The 9,702-nt window shown below is 33.9% G+C and overlaps 1 long non-coding RNA gene across 1 annotated transcript; it reads left to right on the forward strand.

The window, feature by feature from the left end:
- The first annotated feature begins 233 nt into the window (after positions 1-233).
- Positions 234-9,192, forward strand: LOC131174762 (uncharacterized). Its single transcript, XR_009144991.1, has 2 exons — positions 234-318; positions 8,920-9,192. It is a non-coding gene; the product is annotated as an uncharacterized LOC131174762 (long non-coding RNA).
- The last annotated feature ends 510 nt before the right edge of the window (positions 9,193-9,702 follow it).

The following is a 9,702-nucleotide window of genomic DNA, read 5'->3' on the forward strand; positions in this document are numbered from 1 at the left end:
CAGTATCCCGGAATCCAAAGAATTTGCACTAAAATGCACTAAACAAGGAAATGACTTTGGTAAAACGTACCAAACCTAAAACCCTATCGAATGTGACATATTAACGACACTAAGACCTAATTTACCTAAAACGCAATGAGGGTTGGTATATTAGGTGATTAAGTGAATAATTGAGTTCAGTGCATTATTTACCAAACACCATCGATAGAGACAGCTTAATTTAGCACTGAAACACTTCAAATTGTGTTTCTCAGTTAACAAGGACTCAGCAAAAGGGAAGGAAACACTGAGTCCAGATCAGGGAGACAGTCATCAGAGGTTTGTGCACAACTAGTTTTCAACTGATTTTGCTCTGAATAATATTTCATATGATTAATTGTATGTTATTGTTTTAAGTTGTGTTTGTGCACAACTAGTTTTTAACTGATTTTGTTTGAATATTTCATATGATTAAATGACATACTTTTCTTATGTATTATGTTTAATAAGCATTGGATTTAATTCAATGATTATTGAAATTGTTATAGTATGTATGAATTTAGCTTTGTGAAATGGTATTTCCACAATTATTAAGCATTGTTATGGATTGAATAAATTATGTTTTGGAAAATTGTGATATAACATGTTTTGAATTGTGATGGTAATTTTCATGTAAAAATGTAAATTATGATTTGAATTGTGATGAGCATAAAAAAATTATTGGATATTGGAATTGAATTTGAATCGAATTATATTGTGATTTATGCTCACTAAAAGGATTGTGATATTGTTTTATATCTCACTATAGATGCTTGACTAGGTTATTACCCGTCTCTCTCATTTGTTGAGAAGACAATGGAGTGAGTTGTGTTTTGATTACCATGGTACGTGCACAGGCTTAGATTTTTCCTCTGATTTGAGGTTAGATCAAAGTTTATTTTATCGTTATGGCCCTTGCGGAAGATTCATTATTGTGATGGTACTGTGCACGATGATTCGACCTCCCCGACCATAGGGAGTTAGAATCAGATTCGACCTCCCCGACCATAGGGAGTTAGAATCACATCGAATATGGCCCTTTCAGATTAGTCTTGCATAGTTAGTGAGATAAAGATTGATTTTTGAGATACATAATGACTTTTGAGATAAAGATTGATTTTTGAGATACATAATGACTTTTGAGATAAAGATTGATTTTTGAGATATATAATGACTTTTGAGATAAAGATTGATTTTTGAGATACATAATGACTTTTGAGATAAAGATTGATTTTTGAGATACATAATGACTTTTGAGATAAAGATTGATTTTTGAGATATATAATGACTTTTGAGATACAATATGATATTTGAGATACATAATGATTTTTGAGATACAGAATGGCTTTTTAATGGTAAGGAATGGTGATTTTAATTATGGTTTATGTAAAATTGATTTTGTTGGAATTACTTAAATGGATAGTCAAGATATGATAAATTGAATTTTGTGCTCCAAGTCATTTATACAAATGATTTACATTATTGGCAATGAATATTTTGAGTTGTGAAATTTGATCGATTCGATTCTCAAATTATTTATCAGAAAATCTGTCAATGTATATTGTACTATGTTTTAAATTATAGTTGTGCACCACTCGAGTTCACCACTCAATGATAGCTTTGTATCTTTGTCGCAGTAAGAAGAGCATAGAGCGATAAGTAAATTTCGTTGAAGATATATTCGGATCACCTCGGGTATATCATAGGTATACCCATGTACATAGGTTTTGATGTAAGCATGTAATAATATTTATGTAAATTATTTGAGCAGTTGTATATAAAACTCTTGTAAAATATTTTGGTATGTAATTAAATGTAAATTATTGTAAATGTAAATTTGGGATTTCAATTATCTGAATAGTTTGTAATATAAATTTTGAGTCTTGAAATGAATGAGATATTTCTTTATGATGGGATTAGTTTGAAAATGAATTGATTGTGTATTGAGAATTGAATTGTGAATTGAATTGAAGTTACTGAAGTTGTATTTGAGAAAACATATTGGGAGCATTTTTCTTTGCAGGATTAAAGAACTGTTTCTCAAAATACAGCAAGCACTTTGCGAAATTTTGAAAAAATTTTATAACACCGATTTTAATCGATGATTTAAATTGCACGAAAATTGTTAAAAAATCCCTTGTAGAATATATAATGGGTTATCGGTAGGCGAAGTACGGTAATACATTAGGTGTACTACGGGATCATGTTACATCTTACAGAGGAGTAGGGTGTGACATGTTTTAGTGGTATCAGAGCAATGGTTTTAAAGTAAATTTCGAACTGTGAATTTGAAATCTTTTTGTCGGTAACTACAACTGCTCAAATGTTTGATACATATAGTACATTTACATCATAAATATGAACTAATGGAGAGGAATCTCCTTATGTTGGTTGTACAGGAATAGAGAATCTTGTGGAAAGATATGGAAGAGAAAAATGAGACCGTAGAACAGTCCATGATGGCAGAAGTACAAGTTGATGCCCCAGCTCCACAAAGTGTCGAAGGCCCGACTGTACCAGTTTTACCAGTACAAATTACTTCACAAATGGCCCAGCAAATGGCCACTTTCTTCCAACAAATGGCTGATAATCTGTCAGCCCAAGCCCAATCTGCACTCCAACCCCATAAGGGCAACATGAAATAGAGAAGAGGGAGAAACCTATGGGTCAGAGCTCAAGCAGTAATTTGAGAAAGAGAAAAGAAATTGAGGAGCCCCGAGCTCAGGGATATAACAGAGGTGGATCATCAAGGCAGAGACCACCAAGGTCCAGTCGTCGAACAACTAGAAGTTCCTACCCTTCCCGCCTATGTGAAACTTGTGGAAAATATCATGGTGGGATATGCTATAAGACCTCTGGAGCCTGCTACAATTGTGGAAAACTTGGACACTTTGCTAAAAATTGTACTAAACCACCTCGATCTGCTCTCCAGAGTTCACAGACTGTCAGTCAGAGTCAAGATAGAAATAGAGTTAGTACTCCTCACCACTATAACACAGTGAATCAACCCGAATATGGTAGTGCACCAGTCAGAGCGTCCACTGTGCGCCAAGGAGAAAGAGCAGAAACTTCAGATGTAGCTACTGGTAAGTTCTTAAATTTTGAAAGAAACAATTAGTTATTATTTGATCCCAGCACTACTTAGTTGTGTGTTAGTGTTAGAACTATATGTTCTGTTGTTATTCCTTTACATGGGAATGAATTTTGATGTATTAGTGACTAGTCTTTTAGGATAATAATTGTAATAACAAGTATGATTGACATTAATTTTAGAAGAATTTTAGCTAAGAGTATTTTCTAACATACCGTAAATTATAAAGCTAATTGGCGAGCCTACTAATGTAAGGCAAGAGGACCTAAAAGTAAGTTACAGTAATAGAATTGCTCTAGATGAGGGCAAAAATGTTACTGTTAGTAATTGTCAAAGGAAATTGTAATCAGAATCGGTTTGGGATATTAGTGGATTCGAGAAAGATAAGATGTTAGAAAACCTAGTCCATGAGGTTATAACGTAGTGACTATGTAATGTTCTCGATGTTTGTATTGTAAGTCAGATTACGATCGACACAGGATTATTGTGTAGAGCTACATGCTTCCTCGTGGTATAATAAATTAAGAATAATTGTAAGTAATTTATAAATTGATACAGTTGCACCCGAATAGAGTACTATTACTGGAAATAAATGTGGAAATTTTAGTCAGAAATTTAAAACTTCAGAACTAGCCTATCAAACGACTACACTTGTAAGGTAGCTAGAGTCAGTGACTCAGTTACATTAGTGTGAATTACTGCACTACAAGAATTGCTATAAGCTTAGAGATATCGATTTGACTTATTATCCTCAGATGGATGGACAGTCGAAACAAGTGATTCAGGTAAATTTTGAAACTCATTGTATTTCTGTAAATAATGAAATGAAATGATAATAATAACCTGTAAAATGGAATAGACCCTCGAGAATATATCGAGAACTTGTGTCATTGAATCCGAGAGGAGATGGGACAGATACATCCCACTAACAGAATTTGTATACATTAATAAGTGTCAAGCTAGTATACAAGTGGCACCCTATGAAACATTGTAAGGGAACAGATAACTATGGATTTTGTGATGAGATTTCTGAGGACACAGAATAGTCATGATGCAGTATAGGTTATAGTTGATAGACTAACCAAGTCTAATCACTTTTTGCCAGTCCGGATGGACTATAACCTGGAAAGATTGGCCAGATTCTACATAAATGAAATTGTAAAACTGCATGGAGTGCCAGTATCAATTGTATCTGACAGAGATCTTAGGTTCACTTCTAGATTCTGGGGTAGTCTTCAGAGAGCCCTAAGAACTAGATTGAACTTCAACACAGTATTCCACCCACGCATGGCCACCCGAGAGGGTTATTCAGATACTGGAGGATATGCTACGGGCTTGTGTGATTGAATTTGAAGGTAGTTGGGATACACACTTGCCGTTGATTGAGTTTGCTTATAACAACAGCTACCAATCAAGCATTGGAATGCCTCCATATGAAGCATTGTATGGCAGGAAGTGTAGAACTCCCTCATGTTGGGATGAAATAGGTGAAAGGAAGATGATTGGGCCAGAAATTGTTCAGCAGACAGAGGAAAAGATCAGATTAATTAGAGATAGACTCAAGGCTACATGAAACCGTCAGAAGTCCTATGTTGATTTGAAAAGAAGAGATATTGAATATGCAGTGGGTGATAAGGTATTCCTCAAAGTTTCTCCTTGGAAGAGAATTATGAGATTTGGCAGAAAGGGGAAACTGAGTCCTCGTTTCATCGGACCATATGAAGTTCTGGAAAGAGTGGGTCCTTTGGCATATCGGTTGGCATTACCTCCAGAGCTAGCAAGGATACACAGTGTCTTCCATGTGTCCATGTTAAGGAGGTACAGATCTGACCCATCTCATGTACTTGTCGATTGAAGAGATTGAAGTAAATCCAGACCTCTCATATGAGGAAGAACCCATAAAAATTCTGGCTTATGAGGTGAAGCAGCTGAGAAACAAACAGATACACCTGGTTAAAGTGCTGTGGAACCATCATTCAGGTCAGGAAGCTACTTGGGAACGTGAAGAGGATATGAGGAGACAACAACCACAGCTGTTCAGAGCCTAATGCCAGGTAAAATTTCGAGACGAAATTTATTTAAGGGGGGGAGAATTGTAACACCCCTAAGTTTGGTAGTGCGTTCTACTGCTCCGGTGACCAGTGTTGTCTGGGCAGCTAGGATGCCTAGAACCACACTTCAATATGAGTGAAGAGACATAAAATAATGAAATACAAGAAAAGAAAATACAAGAAAAACAAAGGAAAAATAATAGTAAAGAAATGTGATCAAGTTAAGCGAGCCGGGAAACCTAGCGATGGGTGATCAGACTTGAAGTCACGGCGTGGACCGTTGACTAGCCCTGGACTGCGGGGAATCCTGGAAAACATTTTTAGGACATAAATAGACCCTTGTTGAAGAATAAATATCATTAGAAAGATCAAAGAAAAATTAAATAATTAGTACAAAGAAAAGTGAGAAATCGAAAAACAGACAAAATACGGTGTTACCGAAAAATCGGGAACGTAACCCGAACAGGGGCATTATGGTCATTTGACATCCCGAATTGTCTTTTGACCTAAATGTCCATTAAAAATAAATAATATTACACTTAGAAAATGAAATGAAAAATTAATTTGGTGGTACCTAAAGTAAATAGCTAAAATCATGGGTTAATGTGGGATTAAGTGAAAGTTTAACTTATAAAATGATTTAATTTTTTAGTGGACCACTAAGGGAATTAATTAAACACATAGTGGGACATGTGTACACTTAAAATGCAGCTGAATAATTCATCTTCCTCATTTGCATTCAACATTGCCGTGAATGAGGTGAGAGGAAACTCCATAGCCATTTTTCATGCAAGCTTTCTTAACTCTCCATTTCAACTCCAATCCTTTAAGTTCCTTCACAAAAAATGGTCTACACATCACAAGGAAGATATTGATACCAATTTTGAGAAGTTTGGTGAAGGTTTAGCAAGTTACAATTAAAGGTAAGTTTGCATTTTTGAGAATTTCCTTGTTAAACTTTATGTTTATGTTATGGGTGTTAGTTTTGTGAAGGAAATTTTGAAGTTTAAATAGTTATTGAGATAGCCATTTTTGGACAGCCATGGGGTCACACATTTGATGATTTATTATGCATATAATTGATGAGAAATAATGTTGATCATGGTAAATTAATATCCTAATGAATTGTTTTACATATACATGGTGATTTTGGCACTTGGATGAGAATTGATGGATTGTAGGGCAATGTGGTGTTGAAGGACAATTTCGGCAGCCTTGGGGACACTTGAATAAATGTGTATATTCATGGGAGTGTTGGCAGAATTGTGGCATTAAGGAATGAAGGATATGTGTATGAAATTATTGTGTAAAGTGTATGTGAGAATTAGTGGTGTTTAGGTGTGTATGTAATGGTATTGAGATATTGTAAATGTGAATTATATTTGGTGTGTTGAGGGTAATGGTAATCTGCCCAAAATAATGTCAATGTAAAGTAGATTATACTATGGTTAATGTACCAAAACAGATTGGTAGGGAAGTAAACAAATTGCAAAGTAAATGTGTGTAGTTGATGTGTGTTAAGCAAAGTAATCAAGGACAGTGTACATTTTAGCCTATAACCTTAAATGTGTAACCTCAATTGGTATGAGACCAATTTGAGGTGAAACTAGGCACAAAATTTGCCAACTTTCATTGAGAAACCATACCAAAATTCTGCTTGCAAGGTGACCTAAGAAAATGACCAATTCGGATTAGGTACACTTGAGACCTAAAAACTGACCATTTGGGCAGCAGTGAGTATTTAGGCCATAACTCACTCAAAACAGGTCCAATTGACCTGAAATTTTAACCATGGATAGTTAAGACCCATACCTACAAGTCTTATGAAGACACCAAAGCCCAGAAATGACCATAAGCAAGTCAAACAACTTGCACAAGTTCGAGTCCAAAAACTGGCCGAACCAGAGTTGACCAAATTGACCTAAAATTGACCTAAAATGGTACCATTTGACCAGCAATGGTATAATGACCATAACTTGGTCTACTTAACTCGGATTGACCTGAAATTTTTCCCCGCGTGCAATAAGACCTAGATCTACAAGTTTGTAGTTTCGACCGAGACCCGAAAACCGAGGGAACTAGATCGTCCGGTTAGGTCAAACCAGTATCCCTAATCCAAAGAATTTGCACTAAAATGCACTAAACAAGGAAATGACTTTGGTAAAACGTACCAAACCTAAAACCCTATCGAATGTGACATATTAACGACACTAAGACCTAATTTACCTAAAACGCAATGAGGGTTGGTATATTAGGTGATTAAGTGAATAATTGAGTTCAAGGCATTATTTACCAAACACCATCGATAGAGACAAATTAATTTAGCAATCAAACACTTCAAATTGTGTTTCTCGATTAACAAGGACTCAAAGAAAGGGAAGGAAACACTGAGTCGGATCGTGGAGACAGTCATCAGAGGTTTGTGCACAACTAGTTTTCAACTGATTTTGCTCTGAATAATATTTCATATGATTAATTGTATGTTATTGTTTTAAGTTGTGTTTGTGCACAACTAGTTTTTAACTGATTTTGTTTGAATATTTCATATGATTAAATGACATACTTTTCTTATGTATTATGTTTAATAAGCATTGGATTTAATTCAATGATTATTGAAATTGTTATAGTATGTATGAATTTAGCTTTGTGAAATGGTATTTCCACAATTATTAAGCATTGTTATGGATTGAATAAATTATGTTTTGGAAAATTGTGATATAACATGTTTTGAATTGTGATGGTAATTTTCATGTAAAAATGTAAATTATGATTTGAATTGTGATGAGCATAAAAAAATTATTGGATATTGGAATTGAATTTGAATCGAATTATATTGTGATTTATGCTCACTAAAAGGATTGTGATATTGTTTTATATCTCACTATAGATGCTTGACTAGGTTATTACCCGTCTCTCTCATTTGTTGAGAAGACAATGGAGTGAGTTGTGTTTTGATTACCATGGTACGTGCACAGGCTTAGATTTTTCCTCTGATTTGAGGTTAGATCTAAGTTTATTTTATCATTATGGCCCTTGCGGAAGATTCATTATTGTGATGGTACTGTGCACGATGATTCGACCTCCCCGACCATAGGGAGTTAGAAGCACATCGAATATGGCCCTTTCGGATTAGTCTTGCATAGTTAGTGAGATAAAGATTGATTTTTGAGATACATAATGACTTTTGAGATAAAGATTGATTTTTGAGATACATAATGACTTTTGAGATAAAGATTGATTTTTGAGATATATAATGACTTTTGAGATAAAGATTGATTTTTGAGATACATAATGACTTTTGAGATAAAGATTGATTTTTGAGATACATAATGACTTTTGAGATAAAGATTGATTTTTGAGATACATAATGACTTTTGAGATAAAGATTGATTTTTGAGATATATAATGACTTTTGAGATACAATATGATATTTGAGATACATAATGATTTTTGAGATACAGAATGGCTTTTTAATGGTAAGGAATGGTGATTTTAATTATGGTTTATGTAAAATTGATTTTGTTGGAATTACTTAAATGGATAGTCAAGATATGATAAATTGAATTTTGTGCTCCAAGTCATTTATACAAATGATTTACATTATTGGCAATGAATATTTTGAGTTGTGAAATTTGATCAGTATTCAGATTCTCAAATTATTTACTGTAAAATCTGTCAATGTATATTGTACTATGTTTTAAATTATAGTTGTGCACCACTGAGTTCACCACTCAGCGATAGCTTTGTATGCTGTCGCAGGTAAGAAGAGCATAGAGCAGTAAGTAAATTTCGTTGAAGATATATTCGGATCAGCTCCAGGTATATCATAGGTATACCCATGTACATAGGTTTTGATGTAAGCATGTAATAATATGTATGTAAATTATTTGAGCAGTTGTATATAAAACTCTTGTAAAATATTTTGGTATGTAATTAAATGTAAATTATTGTAAATGTAAATTTGGGATTTCAATTATCTGAATAGTTTGTAATATAAATTTTGAGTCTTGAAATGAATGAGATATTTCTTTATGATGGGATTAGTTTGAAAATGAATTGATTGTGTATTGAGAATTGAATTGTGAATTGAATTGAAGTTACTGAAGTTGTATTTAAGAAAACATATTGGGAGCATTTTTCTTTTGCAGGATTAAAGAACTGTTTTCTCAAAATACAGCCGGCACTTTGCCGAAATTTTGAAAAAAATTTTATAACACCAGATTTTAATCGATGATTTAAATTGCACGAAAATTGTTTTAAAATCCCTTGTAGTATATCTAATGGGTTATCGGTAGGCGAAGTACGGTAATTCATTAGATGTACTACGGGATCATGTTACATCTTACAGAGGAGTAGGGTATGACATAAATTCTGCCTAGAAGTGATAAAAAAGAATGGCCTAATCCGGAATTGAAACTTTGAGAACCTAGAAATTGACCATATGAATAGTAATTATTAAAATGACCATAACTCACTCAAAACTGATCCAAATGACCTAAAATTTATACCGTTGGAAAGCTTAGACATAGGGCTACAACTTTG

This window comes from Hevea brasiliensis, chromosome 16, assembly GCF_030052815.1.
Source record: "Hevea brasiliensis isolate MT/VB/25A 57/8 chromosome 16, ASM3005281v1, whole genome shotgun sequence".
In the NCBI taxonomy this organism is placed as follows: Eukaryota; Viridiplantae; Streptophyta; class Magnoliopsida; order Malpighiales; family Euphorbiaceae; genus Hevea; species Hevea brasiliensis.